The 21,738-nt window shown below is 41.9% G+C and overlaps 1 protein-coding gene and 1 pseudogene across 2 annotated transcripts in view; one reads left to right on the top strand and one right to left on the bottom strand.

Moving 5' to 3' along the window:
- sik2a (salt-inducible kinase 2a) overlaps positions 1 to 21,738 on the top strand; it is a 148,460-nt gene that overhangs the window by 11,805 nt on the left and 114,917 nt on the right. The gene's annotated exons all lie outside the window — the stretch shown is intronic.
- On the bottom strand, positions 10,459 to 10,554 carry LOC121269753 (annotated as a pseudogene).

Here is a 21,738-nt window from a genome sequence, read left to right as displayed (position 1 = left end):
TAACGGTGAGTGGTGTGGTGAGGTACAGCCTCCCTGTATTCTATAGTGGAATGTTAGACCCCAGCTTTGTACACAGTGAGCTCCTGCGCTTGACCTTATCGAAGTGCCGAGCAGAGACAAAAGAATTTCCTCTCTGGCAAGAATCTTTCACACACATCCTGGCAGCCAGTATCAGAGTTGCCTTTGCTTGGGAGCAGGCCATCCTTTATTCTTGGGCACGCAGTGGGTGGAAAAATACCTCCTTTTGAAAAGGAAGGCTTGCCAACAAAGCAAAATTGAAGGGAGAAGAAGGGGAGTAAGAATTCACCTTGGGTGGTGACATGGAACGGATGGTGTGCGATTGGCCACTTGTTTATACACAGTGCCTGCTATTCAGTTCCATTGCGGTCAATGGAATTAAATGCCAGACAGTCTATATAATGGGTGGCTGACCCAATTCTGCCTGTTTTGTGCCGCCCCTCAGGTGAATTTCTCCCTCAGAACGTGTTATTTTATTCTTTCATGGGATTGGGCATTGCTGACAAGGCCAGCATTTATTGCCCATCCCTAAATGCCCTTGAGCTGAGTGGCTTTTTAAGGCATTTCAGAGAGCAGTTTAAGTGTTAATCACATTGCTGTGGGTCTGGAGTCACATGTAGGCCAGACCAAGTAAGGATGGCAGATTTCCTTCCATAAAGGGCATTACTGAAATGGATGGGTTGTCATGGTCACTATTACTGAGCTTGAACTAGCTTTATATTCCAGATTTATTAATTGAACTTAAATTCCACCACCATTGTGGTGGTGGGATTTGAACCCTTGCTCCCAGAGCATTAGTCTAGACCTCTGGATTACTTGTGATGTTACCACTACACTGCCATCTCTGCTACAAGCCCGTTATATGGTGTTAGCAGCTGTATAACCTGCATCTTCTCAGTAGTATATGACAAGCTTTGCTTCGCAGTCACTTTGACATTAGTGGAGGGGGCAGAGGGGGAGAGCGAGCGAGAGTTGCAACTGCAGAAAAAAGGGTCACCAATCAAATTGTGTGACCTGGCTGTTATAACTCTCAAACAGCGTCCTGCTTATTTTCAGATGGTTTGTTGGCCAAAAACTCACATGAACAATTCAATTTGAGGAGGTGACTATTTCCTTTTATAACCTGGGAAGCTTTGGTTAGTTTGGGTCATTACAGCTTCCTCAGGCTGGCACTGTACGTAACCTTTGCTATCCAATTAAAACTTGCCAATAGTGCAAGCAGGCTGAGTGAGATAAGTCTTCAACAACTTAACCTAATGTTTCTCAACTGCTTGCCTGGGGTGGGGAGAAAAGTCAATTCTAGCATTATCTGTAATTCAGCCCTCAGCCCAATCTTTTATGGGGAATGCACTTATCTTACTGACGGATCTTTTTGAGGTCTCTGTTTCCACTCCTTCTAGTCCTCTCCCAGAATGTCAGTCCTTTATCTTAAGTAATGATTGGTAAAGGCTCATAAAACACTGGAACAAAGTTGCACAGTTGGCGTGTGTTCTGTTTTGTATGCAGCAAAGTAATCTTGTGGCTTTTTTTTTAAACTAACTTTTAATAGTTGAAGGTCATGTCACCATGTTATGCCTATTCTCCTGATTTCCAAAGATACCGCTTGATGTTTCACTTAATGACGTAAATGTTCTTCTGAAGAAATGAGAGCCCATCTGTCATATCCCAGAATGGGAGTAATCGAGTTTTATGACAAGAGTGTTGTATCTTGAGATACATGAAACAGCAGAAGGAAAATACCTAGATTGCACATTTTTCAGTAATGGTTTTGTGGTTGGAATCACTTCTATTCGTATGAAAAAATATGTACAATTTTTTTGGGGGGCAAGAGATCCAATTTGCAGAGTAGCACTTCAATGACAGTTTCACAATAAAACTGATAAAAGTGCATTGATCCATTGAACAATGGACAAAATCCTTGTATTTCAATCAAATCTAGGAAAGGTTTCCTGGTTTCTACATATATTGAAATTGTTAATTAACTCATAAAACTCCACGTTGAAGATTTTACTTCATATTGCTCATTCGGGGATCTTGTACTGACACAGTGGGCTGAATGGCCTCCTGCACTGTTACAATTCTGTGATGGCATGTCTGCTATAAGAATGAATAAGAAACTGCAATTGCACTGGATTCAATATAGTGTGACAGATAGGAGTGAGATTTAAGGGGTGTACAGTGCTTGAATTCCTCACTCAATTTCTACACTGTAAAATTCATATGAACATAGAAAGTTGCCTGGCAGGCAAAGGCCAGCTGGCCCTTAAAGCCTGTTCGACAAACTTGATGACCAGACCACCATGATTAAACATCCCCCACCACCCCCCCCCCACCCCCCCAAAACATGCCTCTTGCAATCATGTAATCTCTGGGAGAGACAAAATAAAGCAGAATTGTAACTGTACTATAATTCATGGAATTGTTTGTACCACGTGTGTGTTGTGGAGATTGGAGGTATTCCACATTTTCACACACATGAGGTTCTTGTTAATTCAGCTGCAGAATTCAGTACGATATTTTAATCATTTTTTTAAAATAAGGACAGTTTCTCTTACCCAGTTTTCTCCTTTTATCCCCAGAAGGTGTTGGATTTTGACCAGGGAACAGTTGTTTGCCCGCTGGTGCCATGCCCCAGGGGTTATTATTTATGTGCAAGTCTTAAACAGGGGAGGGGTGTTGGTGGTGGCTGTTAATTGTTTGTTCAACTGCAGGAGACCTCGCAACCCAGACAGGCCACTTACAGCACTAACAATATGAAAGCAACACCCCCCTCAGGTTTGTAGGCCAGCTTGATCTGCATCAAAGTGCTGTTGGTTCTCTATTTTATTGAAGTGATCTGATGTACAGAGCTGACGAGGCGAGGCAGAGTTTATTTCAGTCCTGGCCAAGAACAAACTTGGGAGAAATTGTTTTGCGTCAGCTCACTGAGTTGCCTCAGAGCAGTTAGATATACTTCTAAATGAGGCAATGCATGAGTTCAGTGAACTCGATACTTTATTGTCAAGAGTGAAACTGCTTGAGGCGAATATATGACTGAATGGGAGGTACGTTTTTCACCATTTTTTTTGCAGTTGAAAACAACTATGTTGACTGCTGAGTAAGCTGCGCTCTGCCAAGTGAGGTTATTGGTCAAATGTTAGTGATTCAAAAAAGGACCCATGGTAGACAGAAATATTCAGACATACATCAGATTTGAGTTACATGCGTATAAATACACATGCATATGTTGGCTGTCTGCAGTGGAGGAGTTGCAATAAATGCATGTGTATAGATGTATTCATGGGGAAGCTAGATCATCACATGAGAGAGAAGGGAATAGAAGGTTAAACAAATAGGGTGAGAGGTGGTTTGTGTGCAGCATAAACATTGGCATAGATCTGTTGGACTGAGTGGTTTGTTTCTGTGTAGAACATGCTATGTTATATTAAAATGGTAAATCTGGTAAATGTTTCCTGTCTCACATTTCGAGTGTCACCCTCAACTTAGTGTAAAGATTCCAAGGATTTCATCAGAAAAACAATACCAGAGCCAAGGCATCTGTAATCTCTTAACTGACAGCTGTATGAATCCAAGCAATATTTACTTTAACAATAATAATCTCTCAATTACCTGTATGAACCTAGAAGGTAATTTAGTAAGACCCTGCTCCCAGCGTGGAGTCCCAGGAGATGGGTATCTAACACTATAAGGCAGATGCTACAACTAGCACTTCTGTCTGATGGGGCTTCATTTGCCATGTTTGGCACCTTGCAAAGTTACCCCTCCTGTGTTTAATCCTGATCAAACTCTTGTAACCTTAAACAACCACAAAGCCACACTTTGGCAGATGCAGCAACTTGCATTTATGTAGCACCCCTTAATGTACTGAAACATCCCATAGTGCTTCATGGGGCTGCTTCCAAACACAGTTTGAGACTGAGCTACAGAAGGTGCTATTAGGACAGGTGACCAAAAGCTTGGTCAAAGAGATGGATTTTAAGGAGTGTCTTAAAGGAGGAGAGAGGGGTGGAAAGGATTTGGGAGGGAGTTCTAGAGCTCAGAGCCCAGGCGTCTGAAGGCAGCTGCCATTGGTACAGTGATGAAAATCTGGAATGTGCACGTGGCTGGAATTGGAGGAGTGCGGAGACCTGTTATAGAGATAGCGAGAAGGCATGGCCATGGAGGGATTTGAAAATGGATGAGAATTTTATAAGCAGTGCAACAAGCATTCTACGGTATAATATTCCTCATGTCATAAAATAGTGTTGCCTGAGTTGCCATGAGTAGTACCATAGAGATTTGCTCGTATGTTAATATTATAAAATGTAGTATGAACAGAACTAATGACTGACTGAATGAAGAACATTCCTATTTGTAAGTTAATTAGTAAACTCACTCCTGATTGCATAATATTTAGCCGCTATTTGCATCACCACTAGTTTATCTAAATGACTAGCCATTTTGCAGAAGCCAGCACAGGGTGATCACTAACCAGTGTGGGTTTCTGAGGTATAGAGTGGAATTTTGTTGAGGTGTCAGGGGTCTTGCTTGCCGGCTGGAGAGCCAGCGAGAAACCCACGCTGCGTCTTCTGTGGAAGACCTGCTGAAACACATGCAGGGAATGCCTTTGATCGAGGGACCTTCTCCCCTGAGGTGACAAGCTGTCCATACAGTTGTAGTTGTTGTGCATGGCAACAGGCCCTCCTGCTGCCGGGCTAATTCCAATGGCAGCGTGATGAGGCCCTTAAATGGTCATTAATTGGATGAGAAGCTTTAAGTTACAATGCAAGGAGTAGATGAATTGCCAGCATATTCTAGAAGCAAATGAGAGCTGCTAATTCAGGGATGATGGCTGGAATTTTATGGCCCTGTTCTAAACTCCATTGACTTTGGCAGGAACGTAAAACCCCACTGCCGTAAAATTACACCCGATATCTTGATAAATGGATTGTGGACATCTTTCACACAAATTAAATAAATATTGAGGGTGCTCTTTTCCACTTGTGTGTCCTATTTAAATAGGTGTGAGCTTATTTAATTTGTTCCAATGGAGGAGGAAGTTGACTAGATTTGATCCACTGGGAAATATGAAATATATAATTGTCTTAATGTCTAGCCTTTTATTACTCAAAACTTTATTGCACTAAGCTAACTACAACAATCCAACTAGTGGAAATGTGCAGTAATTCAAACTGGTCAGAAATCTAAAGTGCTCCATGCTGTCTGACACCAGCCGGCCCTATGATCAGTCTATATACTGTTCAACTTATTGGTAATGTTAGTTTACAAATATTCACGATTGTTATTGCTTTTTTTAAATCAGGAAGGGAGTAAATCCAGCAACTTGCTCTTCCAATGGGAATCCTGTTTATTGGGACCATACTATGTTGTCAGGATGGGGCGACAACACAGTAGCATGGCTTCACCATCATCAAAAATAACGGATGAGGATGTGCTATGGAGAGGTGAATGAACCAAGAAATTTGCTGAAGGTAGCTATGAGCAGACAGAGTCTGGGTAGGGCACATCTTAAGAGGAAACAAACTTGTATGGAGGGAAGATTTCAAGGAAGAAGAGAAGGATGGAAGAGAATATAGATGTTGAATTTCTTGAAAATTGAAGGAAGTTATTGACAAATGAAAAGACTGGCTCAGGATAGAGACATAGAAAAACTACTGTGAACCAAGAGCCTGCCATCGGACAGGGAGCACATGACAATGACCCTCTAGAAGTCCGGGAGCACTGAATTTACCTGACACAGTCAGCCTTTCCATCAAGGGTTGTGGATTCATGCTCATTCTAGGACTTAATCACAGTGTGGGCTGATCCTTGAGTGTAGAAATGAGGGAGTGCTGCACTATGGGAGGTGTCATCTTTCAGAGAAGATGTTAAATCTAGGGTCTTGTCCACTGCTTCAGGTAGACATAAAAGTGGACACGGTGCAATGTAAAGAGCCGGGAGTTATCATTGTGTTGTCAAACGTTTGCTCCCTCAGCCTACATCAATGAAGAAAGATATCTAGTCACACGTTTAATTTGTTACTTGTGTGATCTTGTTATGCAGGTTAACTGCCACCTTTATCCACATCCAGTGAGTGTACTTGAAAGTAACTCATTACTTGTCAAGTGTTTTGGGATGCGTGACAAAAGATGAGGCGCTATGCAAATACAAGTCTTTGCTAATTGTCTTGCTTTTGGTTAAGGATGTAACCAAAGGGGACAGGTTAAAACCTTAAATTACAGTTACACCGTAAATAGAGTAAATGATGTAACTGTCACAAACTGCAAACTCTAATTTCTTATGTATCTTAAAATGATGCACTTATTAGTGTATTAAAAAAGTTCTGTCAATATTACAGTGAAATTCTTAGATCATACTTCCATGGGTATGCCACGAGAAGCAGAGTAACCAGCTAATAGGTTTCTCTGACATTTCCTGAGCATCAATTTCTAAGGGCCACGCTGCTCTTGTGTTGTTGTCTGCTGTATTGGTGAGCAGGGATGCATACCTTTTGTTTGAGTTCTTGCCACTCAGTTCTCAATCTGTGGCACATCATTTCAATTCATGATTTTTAAAAAATTGTTTGTCCATGGGATGTGGGTGTCGCTGGCTAGGCTGGCATTTGTTACCCATCTCTAAGTGTCCTTGAGAAGGTGCTAGTGAGCTGCCACCTTGAACCGCTGCAGTCCGTGTTGTAGGAATGCCCACAGTGCATTTAGGAAGGGAGTTGCATAATTTTGACCCAGTGTCAGTAAGAAAACGGCAATATAATTCCAAGTCAAGTTGGTGCGTGGCTTGAAGGGGGACTTGCAGCTGCTGGTGTTCTCATGCATCTGTTACCCATATCCTTCTAGATGGTAGAGGTTGCGGGTTTGAAAGGTGCTGTAGAAAGAGCCTTGGTAAGCTGCTACACTGCACCTTGCTGTTGGTGTACACTGCTGCCACTGTCGGATGGGGTGACAATCAAGCAGGCTGCTTTTTTTAATGGATGGTGTTGAGCCTCTTCAGTGTTGTTGGAGCTACACTCGTCCAGGCAGATGAAGAGTATTCCATCACACTCTTGACTTGTGCCTTCTGGATGGTGGAAATGATGTGAGTCAAATTGTAATATCTGCCAATGGGAAGAACAAGAACAGAAGGGTGAGTCATGCCCAATATTATCTACATTGGTGGGAGCCTGGGGTTGGGCCTTGTATCCATCTCCTTTGTTACAGACATCAGGGTTGTGGAATAAAAATAGAAAAATGGCATTTAAATATATATTATATTAAAAAAAAAGTTGGTGCACAAATTGCATTTGGTTTTGCACACCGAGTTCAGACTGCGTTTCTGAATAGATTTTGTCCTGGAGGTTTTTCAGCCTGTTGCCCAGGCTCTGTACTGTGCTGCTGTTCCTTGCAGTTGCATCAGGAGTTAGGGTCACCAACAGTTCTCTCGTGGCATTGCTCAGGATAAATCCCACACTGTGATAAACAAAAGGAATTGGAAACGTACAGTGAACTATTCTGCTGCTAACGTGCATTTTAGTTCACCTGACCTGTTTCTTTTCTGTCAGAAGGTCTAATTGCTGTGATAGCCTGTGTGTGTGTTATGATGTGAGGTAATTGTTCTCTTATATAAAGATGGTTGGGTTACACAAGGGACAGTTTTGTAAAGGAGGGATTGTTGCTTGGAAACAAAAGTGCAGGAAAATCTTTTTCATTGGTGGAGATAATATAGGTTTATTTGGAGATCATAACTGGGCTGAGCTTTGCAGTGAGATGGTGGAAGAATGAACGTCTTTATGGAACACAGTCCAACACTTGTGTAACTAGAGAATGACACATGGTGTGAAGTATGTTATAAGCCACTTACACATTAAGGGTTTAAGATGACATTGCTAAACCACAAGAGCAGAGCTTCTGTGGTCTGTTAGTGTCATCCTATTCTCAGCCACAAGATGCCCCATTCCTTAGGCTTAGGATTTTCCAATCCCACTGGCATTGGGCAAGTTCAGTGGTGTGAGCGGACAATATGGCGTGAAGGGAAAAAAATTGGTTTCATGACATTGTGAAACCAGTTTGCGATCATCCGCTCAGCCTGCCAATGGCAGGTTGTGTTTCCAGCCATCAGACATTGGGAACCTCATTGTAATACATCTGCAGATCATTATAAGGCCAGCCCGCTAGACTCATCCACCCCTGTTGGAGTGTCTGCCCTCCCGTGTTTCACAACAGCATATATAAGGTATGCACTTGGTGGGCTGCACTTTGCTTGCGATTTCAAAATTTGTTTGTCCACCTTGCTTCGATCAGCATTCACGGTCATCAGCACCAGGTTTCACAGACAGCTCCACATCACTTTTAGGGGGGCTCACAGGCAGGTCTCTTCCTACCAGATCAGCCATAGGTGGGTGGCTTTTCAGCAGCTGCAGGGCTAGGGCTTTCTTGGGGGAGGGGGAGGTGGCCTTGGGCAAGAGAAGAGGCTGCAGCATGAGAGCTGTACTGGGGAAGGGGGTGTATCCCTGGTGTGTGTGGAGGAGACATGTTGACCTGTGCAAGTGGCCTTAAGATGGTGAGGTCTAGTTGGCAGTCTCCAGTGGAGATGAGGCCATGTTGACGTGAGGGTATGAGTGTGAGAATGGATGGTGATGTCCCTTGAGCTGGCAGTGAGTGAGATGCCAGTGAATGTGTGATGAGCTTGAGTGTGAGAGTTTAGAGTGATGAAATGGATGCCTTACCCTGGCTGTATGGATGAGATCATTCATCCTCTATCTGCATTGGATGGCCAATCTCTTCTGTGCAGCATTGGCACTGATCATCACTGCCATCACCTACCAAGCCAGAGTGGTAATGTTGCTGCCCTTCTGTGGCCAGAGCTGGGGGAGAGGACATCACAGCAGCCGCCACAGCGTCCAGAAGGTGCTCGAGGGCTACCTTCTTGTTGTCTTTCAGGGCCATGTCTTCTTTGCTGCAGTCCTGGGCTGGAAGCACTGAACGCGGCTGTAATTTAAATGTGGTGCCTGGTGTGATGAAGCGGTGAGATGACAGAGTGGCAGGTGAATTGGAGCCCGCTCGCCATCGAAACTTCACCTTTCCTGGGAATGCATAATTAATGCGGCGGGTTTGGGATGACATGAAAAAAGCCACCTTTGCAGTCAGTGGGTAAAACGTAGATTTTCCTGCCCGCAACCGCATTTAGTGCAAATCTGGGACGATTCTGCCCTTAGTTACACTTCCAAGTTATGCCTACGCTGGTGAGGTTCATTGGCAAATTTTGTACTTCAGAGAGTTTTTTTTAAAATTGAGAAACCTATGGGGGTCACAATTCAGATTGGACACTGCAAATATTTGAAAGAGAAGATGGAATGATTCAAGAAGTAGCAGTGAAGGTACACCAAATTTGGATTTTACAAACTTGTAGATTCCAGGAGAAGGAGAAACTGAGAACGATCTGGAAATCTTAAAATTCTGTGGAAGGATTAGAGGAGGTGATAATAACCAGGATTTTCCATTCCTCACTTGGCATGCTGATATTTTCTGACCATTTTAGTGGCAGAAAATCTGGAGTGTGGAAGTGGGAGCTCTTCCGATTGGTGATGGATGTTGAGCAGAGCATGTTGTCTGTTTGGAATTCAGTCACTGAATAGCACAAACCCATAAGAAATGATTGCACCATTTAATTCAACGAGTGGGTGGATCTGGATAAGTAATGGGCCTACAAGAATTGGCTCTTTCAGGTTTTCTTTGTGCCAAGCAAGAATTAAGCATTTCCTCCTAATTCTACAAAACCTTTGCACAGTGCACAGGACTAAAACTGGGGTTTAAAGTATGGCTAATTCACAATGATCCTTTGTAGCTGTATTTCGGTCTCTAATCTTGTGCTACCTCCCAACATGTATGGAATTCTTTTTCTGATGAGTGCTGCGAAATAAGACTTGTGTGTTACTACTTGTGGGATACAATATCCAGAAATTTGTGCGAATGATGCACTTGAAGGAAAAAATATCAGTTGACGTAACCGTAGAGATGTAGAGGTTTACAGATTTACTTTCAAAACCATGAATGAGTCTTTTTGAAATAATTTTTTCCCTCAACACTTTATTTAAAAAAAAGAATTAATGTATTGCATCTTGCTGGAATAGTTCCTAGAAGGTCTTTACAATTAGATTGCGTTGCTGAAGGAATGCATTACAAGTGTAATGAGGTCCCTGGAGTGAAGACAGACATGCCAAACGCCACTCATTAAGGCCAACAGCCATTTAAAATCCTGGTTTAAGAATGTGCCTTGTTTTGATGCATATATCATTCTTTTTAAAAAAAATAAACAGCTCTGTGTAACTCTTTCGAGTACAAACCCGTTTCCATCTGTTCCTATTCAGATGAAGTTACATTGTTTCATAGTTTGCCATTGTGAGATTTGAACTCTTGATCTTGGGGTTACAAGCCCAGTACCATAACCACTTGGCTATTTAGGCCAAGCCAAAATATGGAACGTTTCACGAATTTGCGCGTCATCCTTGCGCAGGGGCCATGCTAATCTTCTCTATATCGTTTACTTGAACACATTTCCAATGTGTCATCCCTACCAGTGCTAGCCAGTACTGCTGACTTGTGCTGACAGCTGTGGAGAAGTTGAATGCCAGGATGTGCCCTGGAAGCTACAGTTCTCTTTTTGGGAATATAGTGCTGGAAAATAGCCATTTGGTGGTGATTTTTATCCAGTTGATTTCACGGCTTTAAAAGAAAAGGAAAGAGAAAAACTTGCTTTTGGATTTAGAGAACATTAAATATAATTTATTCTACATCCAGGGAGTTGAGGTTTTCCAGTAGTTTGAACAAACTGTATCCAAAGCCCTATCTGAAGAGATCTTTTTTGATTTAATCACTGGCCCAATGCGATTTGGGCAGATGTGTAGAACTGTTTGTAGAAACCTACTCAAATCAGTTTTAACCGAAACTATTCTCCTTATAACTTATTTGTGACTGGGGATAGCAGAAAGGCTACTTACTGTGAGTACTTTTCATGTGATCCCTATTTTGGGAGGAGACATTCCATTTTTCATTATCATTCTTTCTTTAAGGAGTATTTGATATTGTCTGTAAAGTAAATTATTTAAAATTTGGTCTAAACAAATATCCAGAGTGCTTCAGCAGTAGCATATCCAGAGTCCATGTTTAATTATTCCATGATGGATTCTTCTCCCTCACCACTTGTTCATCTCTTTATTTTAATGAAAACGAAGTCCCTTCTGCTCTTGCCCCTAAATTTCAAATACTGCTACCTTTACAGGAATATTAATCTCAACTCCCTTTCAAAGGTCCTGATTGGCTTCTAACGTGTAGAGGTAGTGAAACAATTTTGGTAACATATATTTGAAAGGAGCAGCTTTCAGCAAAATTTAAATGGTATAAGGCCATTATCAGGATTGTTTTTAAGCTCATATCTTGAGGGACACGGTTTTAATACTACAGAAGTAATAATGACTTAAGATGTGCTCATAAGCTGGGAGGTCTTGTGGTGCATCCCTACCTCTGGGCTAGAAGCTCTGGGTTCAAGTCTCCTTTCAGGACTTGATGGCCATGGAATGTGCATTCATACCATGGCCAAACAGGTTGATTATCAGCCTGTAAATCCTTCCAATAAGCCTGATGGCAGGCAGTAAGAGCGGGAGAGGTTCCTGATCAGCCATACTGCAGAAGACAACATTAAACTGCTGCAGCACTTTTCCAGGTGTAATCATAGACCAATCCAATAGAAGTCCTTGATCGCCACTGCTGCCTTAGGGCATGGTACCTGGAGGAGGAGGAGGACTAAAAGATTAGAGTTGGTTCTTCAATAAAATCAGCAGCACAAAGAGTAGGAAGGCTTTTTGTTCAAGCCTTCAAAAATAGTATTTTTGGTCTCCCAGATGTGATCAGATCAATCCACTTCTGTCCTTCCCAAATTTCAGCTATTCTGGAACTATGTCCCTTTGTTCTTTTCCTTACAAAACCCCACACTTTGTCATTTCCCCATCAGTGCCTCCATGGAAATCCTAATAACTTCCATATGATTCCACCATCTCTGCCCAGGCTATTTGGCAAATCTGCCGAATATTCTAGCCTGAACCCTCCGTTTCTCTCTCTTATCCACTGCTTAATCATTCTAGATGAATCCTTCAGCCATCATGACCACTCCTCTGAAACCATCCTCCTAAATCACCTTGCTTACGTGCCCTTGAAAGCCTTGTAAAAGTTTGTCTCTTCGACTGTGCAATCTGTGCTCACTCTCTTTCCACCCTGTCCCCTCCCCCCAAATCCTTTCCTTTCTCTTCTCCTTGGGTAAAGGACTCTGAAACCTTTTACTTTAGGGGTGCTGCATAATTGCATATTAAAATATCTCCCATTATAATGGTAGAAAAGAAATGGAGTGCTGACCATCCAGTGGAAGTTTACAATTGACATACAACCTGTTATCAACAAGGCTATAATTGTAATTTGGAAGCATACCAAGGACATTTGATGATAAATTGAAAAAACTGTTCTAACCTTGAGTTCACTGTTAAGGACAGATTTGGAATATTGTGTGCAGTTCTAGGTCCAGCTTTGATAATGACATTGATCCATTTGAGAATTCTGAGGTGAACAATAAAGTTGACTACTGAACTTAAGGTAATAAATTGTGATGTGAAACTCTCCAACAGAACCTGTTAAAGAAGATGGAGAGAAGAAATAGGGCCTGTTTTTTTTTTCAACAGTATAGTCCTGAAGTGGAACTGTACGTGTCCCCATGCCCGAGTGTTCTATACAGCTGGGGTAACATGTCCTCCACCTTCAATCCTTTCCGTCCTCTGACCCCTGGGTATATATAGATCCTCATATAAAGCATGTTTCACATGTCCTTGTAGAACGCCTTACATCACCAGATTGTTCAAAGCACTCCACTGCTGGCAATTCTATTTCCTGGCAAACAACGAATCAGTTGAATGACGAGTTACCCGGATGGGTTTTCTTCAATGCTGCGGGAGGAATGTTAGTCTAGACACCTGTAAAACTCCTCTGCTCTTCTGATGGTTTAGGTGCATATGGAGGTCCTGTGGCACTATCAGAATGAGGAGCTGAGCATTGGTTTTTAATATTTCATCTCGAGGACATCACCTCTGACAAAGCAACACGTTCTGTGTAACTGCACTGAAAGTGTCAGCCTGAATTCCGTGCCTAGGTTTTACAGTGTGTCTTGCGTATTTGGTTTCCTGACTTGGAGGCAAGAGTGATAGCGGTTGAATCTAGCTGACCCTTTAAAAAGGAACTGGAGGGAAAGTTCTAGGAATAGGACTGGAGTGGGGGTTGAGGAAATTAAGAGCAAATATTGGGAGGGTGGCTGCTCTAGGGTTCATTTCATAGAAATGTGAGTAAGATTAGTTAGAAATATTCTACAGTTTTACTTACTTCATGTAGGGAGTAGTTAAGTATGAGAGAATATTTACAAAATGTTTCTTTGAATGTTTTGAATAGTGTCTTCTGTAGAATGGATAATCTATGGAAGTGATGGACTCAATTATTCCTCACCGTCCTTTTGGATCTTTGTACTATTCGTGGTTGTTCGCTTAACATTTAGACATTGATGCTGCTATTATTTATCAGGCCCAGGCCAAAATTTATTGCCTGTCATTTCCTGCGCTCATTTTGTTTGTCTATGGTAGCATGTTTATGAGATCATTTAAAAAAAAAGGAGCAGGGGAGGCCATTCAGCTTATAGAAGCCTGCTCTTCTATTCAGTAAGATCACGACTGATCTGATTGTGATTTTAACTCCATTTTCCTGCCTGTCCCCATAACTCTTGACTCCCTTGTCGATCAAAAATCCGTCTAACTCAGTCTTGAATAAATTAAGTGACTCAGCCTACACTGCTGTCTGTGGGAGAGAATTCCAAAAACTAATAACAACATTCTGAGAAAAGAAATTCATCCTCATTTCTGTCTTAAATGGGACACCCCTTATATTTAGACTGTGACTCCTATTTCAAGGTTCCTCCATGAGATGAAACATCTTTTCAGCATTTGCCCTGTCAAGCCCCCTCAGAATCTTTTCTGTTTCAATAAAATCACACCTCAGTCTTCTAAACTCCAGTGAGTGTAGGCCAAATCTGCTCAACCTTTCTTCGTAAGCCAATCCTTCATCCCAGAAATCGGCGAAATGAACCTTCTCTGAACTGCTTCCAATGGAAGTATATCCCTCCTTAAATGAGGAGACCAAAACTGAACATAGTACTGCAGGTGCAATCTCACCAGTGCCCTGTACTTTTCTTGCAAGGCTTCCCTAGTTTTATACTTCATCCCACTTGTAATAAAGACCATCATGGGATATATTACTAAATCAATTGCAGTTACTGCATTTTTTTTCTCCATCACCTCATAGCATCCAGGAGTAATGGATCCACTGGCAGTGTACAGAGAAAAGGACACGAAGGAAAGTAGAGAAATGTGATTTAAATGTATAGTGAAGGTACAGCACTGTTTATAGTACTTCACAATGGACTAAAATCACCTCCTCCTGTACATTTACTTTTATGATTTAGGAATTTGTACATCATAAACAGGTGCAGGATTAGGCCACATGGCTCCTCGAGGCTGCTTTGTCATTCAGTAAGATCAAGGCTGATCTTCTACCTTATCTTCTAGATTGAAGCAATAGAATATTTTCTTTTAGGTCATTTTTAAGGTTTATTAAAGAAAAGATGACTTGTTCAGTTTGGCTTTATTTTCATACAATATGCACATTTTACCTTAGCAGAGAATGCAGCCTTCACTACTACTTCTGGAGGATTGTATAAATGATAATTGCATCACTTGAGGAAATTGAAGAATAGCTCAGTAATTTCTAGTGAAGCAACCGAACTAGTGAAATAAAATATTGACAGCCTTTGCCTGTTGAGTGCGAGGCTTGCTAGCTGAAAATCTCCAACGTGTACTAAAACCTGTGAGCTATTTATACCCTGACCATGAGCCAAGACTTGGTGGAAAGTTAATTGATGGAGGTAAACATTCTGAAATGCTGCCTCCATTAAAAGTAACAGGAATAACTACAGGAATTAATTTATGTTGATGAAGAAGTCTAGACAAACACATTAATGGGGGGAAAGAGAATGGGAGAGGTCCACAATTAGATTGATCCTCTTCAGAACAAAGAAACAGGAATAGATCATTCAACCCTTTGAGTCTGCTCCACCATTCAATTGGAGCATGGCTGACCTATATCTCAGTTCAATAACCCTTGATACTCTTCCCTAACAAAACTCAGCTGATCTCACAAAAGCTTCAATCATTTCAACACCTGTAATCGTTTGTCGAAGAGAATTCATGATTTCTACCACCCTTTGTAAGGGGGCAAAGTGTTTCATGATTTCCCTCCTAAATTGGCATAGCTCTAATTTTACGATAATGTCGTCTCATATTTTTGATTTGCCTTATCGGGGATTTGTAGCTATCCGTCCAACATTTTAAAAGCCTTGATTAAAACCTTCCCTCCATCTTTTATATTTGAGAGAATACACGCCAAGTTTATACAGTTAATTTAACTTTCTAAGCCACGTTATCGTTCTGGTGATGGTTGTGCCGCACTTCCATCAAGGCCAGTATATCTTTTGAGGCTTGGTGCCTGGAATTGAACACTGTGCTCAAAGGATGGAGCCTGATCAAATCAGATCTTCTTCCTCTCAATTTTTGTCTCTTCTTCAGTCTATGTTACACCTACAAAAGCAAATATACTGTGGATGCTGGCAATCTGAACTAAAGACAGAAAATGCTGGAAATACTCACCAGTTCAGGCAGGGTCTATGGAGAGAAACGGGGTCGATGACCTTTCGTGGGAACGCTGTGTATTAACTCCTTTATTGGGGTATGGTTCTATAGTGTCATCTTTTCCCTAATCCAAATGATATTTCATCAAGGATGAGTCTTGACCTACGTTTATTGGATTACTATTTGACCACAGTGCCTCACTGCTGAGGCTGATCCTCATCATATCTGCCTAATATCCACACCTGCAGAAGTCACTGATCAGGAGCAGGACCACTGGCTAACCTTGCTGTTCTTAATGCAAATGCACTGAAGCAGATATTGGGCAACTCTACAAATAGTTGAGGCTAACTAATTCAGTACAGAACCAAATGCTGTATGTAACTTAGCTCACTGGGCAAATGCATTGAGTCATTGATTTGTGACTCCTTTGGTTATTCATTCTAATTGGTTTGCTGAAAGCCGTAATCGGACTGCAAAAATTTGTAACGTTTACTGCGCTGGGATAAATACCCATTCTCCTTCACCTGCTTTCCACTCTTTTTATAGGGATATGATGAGATTAAAAAGGGGTAGGCAACTACAAGTGACCTGTTAAAACTCTAGCTCCAGAAGAGAATGAAGAACAGAACAAAATTTGAAAAGGCTCCCAGTGGAGAATAGGCAACTAATTGCGTCAAAAGACGAGCTTATGAGTAAATATTATGAGTGTGACACTGCGGTAGCATGTGATTTCTTGGTTCTCGCCAGAGGTGGTCTGTGCCTTTATAAATATCAGCTGCCATACCTGGCTAGGCAGCGAGTAGAGGCCAGGTACTTCCTCACGGAACCAGTGAATCACTGGGCTCATCTTGCGGGTGCCCCAACAGCTGGTCTCTGCAGGAGATGTGTTGGGACCATCTCCCTCTCTCTTGACCTATAGGGTCGAATGGTCTGTTTCTGTGTTGTAATATTCTGTGTAATGCAGTGTTCCCAAAATTAGAGCACAAGACAGGGTTACACACCAAATAAGGAAGTTCCCTTTTCCTTTATGACTCCCTTGATGATCTCCTTTGAGACTGGGATCTAACCATCTGATGAATTTTCACACCAGTCCTGTGTCCCACCATGCTGGCGCAGCAATTTCCTTTTATCTAATTGTTCATGGGTTGTGGGTGTCGCTGGCGAGGTCAGCATTTATTGCCCACCCCTAATTGCCCTTGAGATTTTGACATTGTTATCAGCTTGCTGTTTTAGTTTAAAAGCTGCAAAGGTAATGATGCTGTAGATTGGAAGGGATTGAGAATTGAAATCATGTCAAAATTCAAACTATGCTGAAGATAAATTCTGTGTATCTCGTGAGGAGTGCAGATTCTTTCTGGGTTATTTGAAGTCACCCTGAGCCCTCAGCGCTGGAATTGCTACTTCAAGCAGAGGAGTATCTTGGTAATTCATTAATTGTCAAAGTGAAAAGGGAGAATTTGTGTTTATATAGCAATGTTCACAATCTCAGGATGCCCTAAGTACTTTACAGCCAATGAAGTACTTCTAAGTGTATTCACTATTGTAATGGAGAAAACACAGCAGCTAATTTATGAATACCCAGATACATCAAACATTAATAACCAGATAATCTGCTTTTAGTGGTGATGTTTGGGGATAACTATTGGCCAGGACACCAGGGAGACCTGTCTTGTTCTTCAAAATAATGCTATGTCCATCTGAAAGGGATGTAGTATAAAAGCCTGGCATAGAAATGATTAACGTGGGACTGGGTACAGTACTATCCACAATGTGGTGTGCAGAAATACATGACCTGAGCCTAGAGCACAATCTTGGACTGGACAGAGACTTGTGTAGAGGCAAGCATAGACAGTTCCTGGTTTAGGCCAAATTCTGTATATATGTACATAATTATGAGTAATCAATAAAGACTTTTTGTTAAACTGCCCTAGACTCAGAACCTCTTACCGAACTACACACATCTTACATAGGGCCTCCATTTAACGTTTCATTTGAAAATCAGTATCTCTGACAGTGCAGCACTCCCTCAGTACCTGCAGTGGGTGTGGCAGCCTAGCTTAGGTGCTGAAGTCCATGAATTGGGATTGAACCCACGACTTTCTGACCCAGAGATGAGAGTGCTGCCAACTGAGCTATGGCTTATGTGACTTATGTTAAAAAAAGAAAGCTGTCATATTTTATTTGGCAAGGGACCCAGATGACCCATATCACAAGACCTCACACCAGGGACATGATTCAAGTGATTTATGTTGCAGGATTGTGAGTTTCTAACCAAACAAAGGTGCGCCAATGACAGCAGTCACGTTTTAAAATCGGTTCCCAGCCCTGTCTCACTGATATATACCACTGCCGGAGAGAACATCTCTTTTCATCCTTTATGAAACAGGTTAAAAAAATTTGTATTGTGGAAAACCAGATTGATGTTTAACTTCAATTAGAACTTAATTAGTTCAATTAGAATTAGAGTTTTCACTTCATGGCTTTCGCTCAGGGCAAATTACAGTAGCTCCGGGTTTTCAGCTGAAAACTTGTGACTTGACCAAGTGGTGACTCATGGTTCTTGCTAATTGCTGATTAGTTCTCAGTTACTGGGGTTCGATGACATTTATAGGTCTGGCAGAGTTAACGTTGTGTCAAGGATGAATCACTCAGCTGACTCGCAATGCACAAATGTTAGAGATACAGTAACTGTACTCAGGCAGAATAGTAAAAAAAAAAGTTCTTGCAGCACATTACTGAGAAATCTTAATGTAAGATTCTCAGGACTGGCCTGTACATTTACAGAACAAGTAGACTGTGTTCTTTTCACACTTCATAGAATTAGGCACACATTATGGTGCAGAAACAGGCCATTTGGTCCAACTGATCTGTGCCAGATGTTTAATCCACACGAGCCTCCTCCATTCCCACTCTTCTCCCTTTAATCCTTTCAGCATAATCTCCTGTATTTTTATCCCCCCTGTTCCTATCTAGAACTCCAGAACTTTGAAATCTTGTAAATGTGAGACTATAAAATTGTATTGTAATGAATGAGGTAAAGTGTTGATGTGATATTCCTCGCTCTTTCATAGAATTGAAGAACAGTACAGCACAGAAGGGGGCCATTCAGTCTGCGTTGGCTCTTTTGAAGTACAGTGTTGTCCATGTATTTTGAACTCGTTTGTTAAACAATCAAAGGAGTTTTATACAACTTATTGCACTGTGCAGTAGCAGTGAGCATCAACCCCTAAATTAGAAATTTACAAACCCACTAACTGAGCAAGACTGAGGTGGAGAGCAACTTTCCAATCATCTTCCCAGCAGTTGTTTTAATGGACAGCAAATCACAGGCATGTCACAGGAGCATTACCAAAATAAAATTAACACTGAGCCACATGGGATATAAGTTTTTTTTTAATTCTTTTACAGGATGTGGGCATCGCTGGCTAGGCCAGCATTTATTGCCCGTCCCTAATTGCCCTTGAGAAAGTGGTGCTGAACTGCTTTCTTGCTCACTGCAGTCCATGCAGTACACCGACAGTGCCATTAGGGAGGAAATTCCACGATCTTGACCCAGTGATAGTGAAGGAATGGCGATATCGTTCCAAGACAGGAGGGTGTGTAGCTTGGAGGAGAACTCTGAGGTGGTCGCATTTGCTTCCCATGTCCTTCTGGGTAGTAGAGGTCGTGGGTTTGGTAGGTGTTGTCTAAGAAGGCTTGTTGAATTGCTGCAGTGTATCTTGTAGATGGTACACACTGTTGCCACTATGTGCCGGTGGTGGAGGGAGTGAATGCTGAAGGTGCCAGAAAGTGGGCTGCTTTGTCTTGGGTGGTGTCAAGCTTCTTGAATGTTGTTGGAGCTGCATTCATCCAGGCAAGTGGAGAGTATTTCATCACACTCCTGACTTGTGCTTTATAGATGGTGGACATGCTTTGGGTGTTAGAAGATGAGTTACTCTTGAAGAATTACCGTTCTCTGACCTACTCATGTAGCCACAGTATTTATGTGGCTGGTCCAGATGACCAAAGATTTGGTCAAAGAGGTAGGTTTTAGGGAGCATCTTATAGGAGGCGAAAGAGATGGAAGCTGAGATTTAGGGAAGGAAATCCAGACCTTGGGGTCTTTGCAGCTGGAGACATTGGTGGAGCAAATAAAATCAATGATGACCAAGAGGTCAGAATTGGCAGAGCACAGAGATTGCATTGACTGGGGACTGCAGAAGGCTACAGAGATTGGGAGAGGAAAAGAAGGCTATAAATCTTTAAGTGAAGGCCTATGGGACCAGGAGCCAATGTAGGTCAGTGAGGACAAGGATGATGGGTGAGCAGGATTTGGTACAAGCTAGGATGGTAACAACTGAATTTGGGTTATGTACACTTGAGCTCATCCAAGTTACTTTGGGGTTTGTAAGTGTGGCTCTGACGTGGACCCCTTGGTGCCACACTATGTTGTCAACAGTACACCTCACTACCATTAAGACCTGTACTGAGAAAGCGTTTGCCAGCTCCTCTTTGAATTGTGCTCCGAGATTTTCGACAACCACCAGGACTATTATATCAACAGTCTTCAAGTCACTTTAAGCATTAGCTACGTCAACCAAATGGGTATCAAACTACAAGTAAACCATTTTAGGTGCATTGATCATTAACTTTCTAATACCATTTAAAAATGGTTGAAGCGAGCTGTTCATATAACTCTGTGGGTAGTTGTCTAAGATCTTGTGGCACATGTCAAAGAGGAGCGGGCAGTTCTGGTAAAAAGTGAGGGCAAAATACTGCAAATGCTGGAAATCTGAATACCCGTGGCAAGAATAGTGGAGTGTGTGTTTCAGTGTAGATCATTTGTCAGAGCTGGTTGATGAGACCAGTGAACCACATTTGGGAAGAAACAGAACAAATGTTAGGGCGGGACAGGAGGATACATGCACGCAATAAACAACATACATATGCATACACCCTGAAAATAAATTGAATGATCTGTATAAAGTGCTCAAGTGGAAAAAGGGTGATGGTTAAGTGGCAGAAATGATTTTAGCACAAGATAATAGGAGGCATAATGGGAAAAATCAAAGAAATAAAGGGCATAGTAATAACAGACATGGGGATATGTGAATGAACATTACTGTGTTTGGGAGTTTGCTGAGTGCAAATTAGCTGATGCGTTTCCTACATTACAATAGTGACTACAATTCAAAAAGCACTTCATTGGCTGTAAAGCACTTTGGAACATCCAGTGGTAATGAAAGGTCTTTCCTTTTTCCTTTCTAGAGGTTAATTTACTTGTGTAGTGCCACATCAATGGGCTAGATTTTCTGTCTTCCACCCATTATAGAAGAGATGAGCGATGGAATGGGGAGCATAATTAACTGGTAACATGGAGTAGGTTCGAGAAGCCCAAGAGCCGGAGGGAAGATCAAAGCTAAATACTGTGGATGCTGGAAATCTGAAATGAAAACTAGAGAAAAGACTGGAAACGCTCAGCAGGTCTGACAGCATATGTGGAAAGGGAAATAGAGTTAAAGTAACAGGTCAATCAGCTTTCATCAAAACAGTTTGGCACCAGGGTCACAGGCCACCTCATCGTCATGGTGATCCCAGTGTCTTAGGCATGATTCCTCCATGAGTCAAAAGTGAACCAACTATTGATGGATGGCTGGCATAGCTGCCTACCTAACAACCACGAACGCACTTAGAATTATAGGATCAGGAATAGGCCATTCAGCCCCTTTGGTCTGTTCCACAATGTAATTAAATCATGGCTGATTTAAATCATGGGGGGTGATGATGGATAAAGAGAGTTTCAGATTTCTGTGACAAAGTGCTTCCTGACATCACCCCTGAATGACCTAGCTCTAATGTTAAGCTTATGTCCCCTTGTTCTGCCCTCCCCACCACCGGAGTTCAAAAAGATTTCACTAACATATAGTGAAAATGGAATCTTATGTTGGGGGTACTCAAGTACCAAAGAGACACTAACCTCCCTCACAGAGTTCTCATTATAT

Source organism: Carcharodon carcharias, chromosome 25 (genome assembly GCF_017639515.1).
Source record: "Carcharodon carcharias isolate sCarCar2 chromosome 25, sCarCar2.pri, whole genome shotgun sequence".
NCBI classification, from domain to species: Eukaryota; Metazoa; Chordata; class Chondrichthyes; order Lamniformes; family Lamnidae; genus Carcharodon; species Carcharodon carcharias.
Note: the sequence above shows the minus strand (reverse complement) of the source record. Positions and strands in the feature narration are given on the sequence as shown.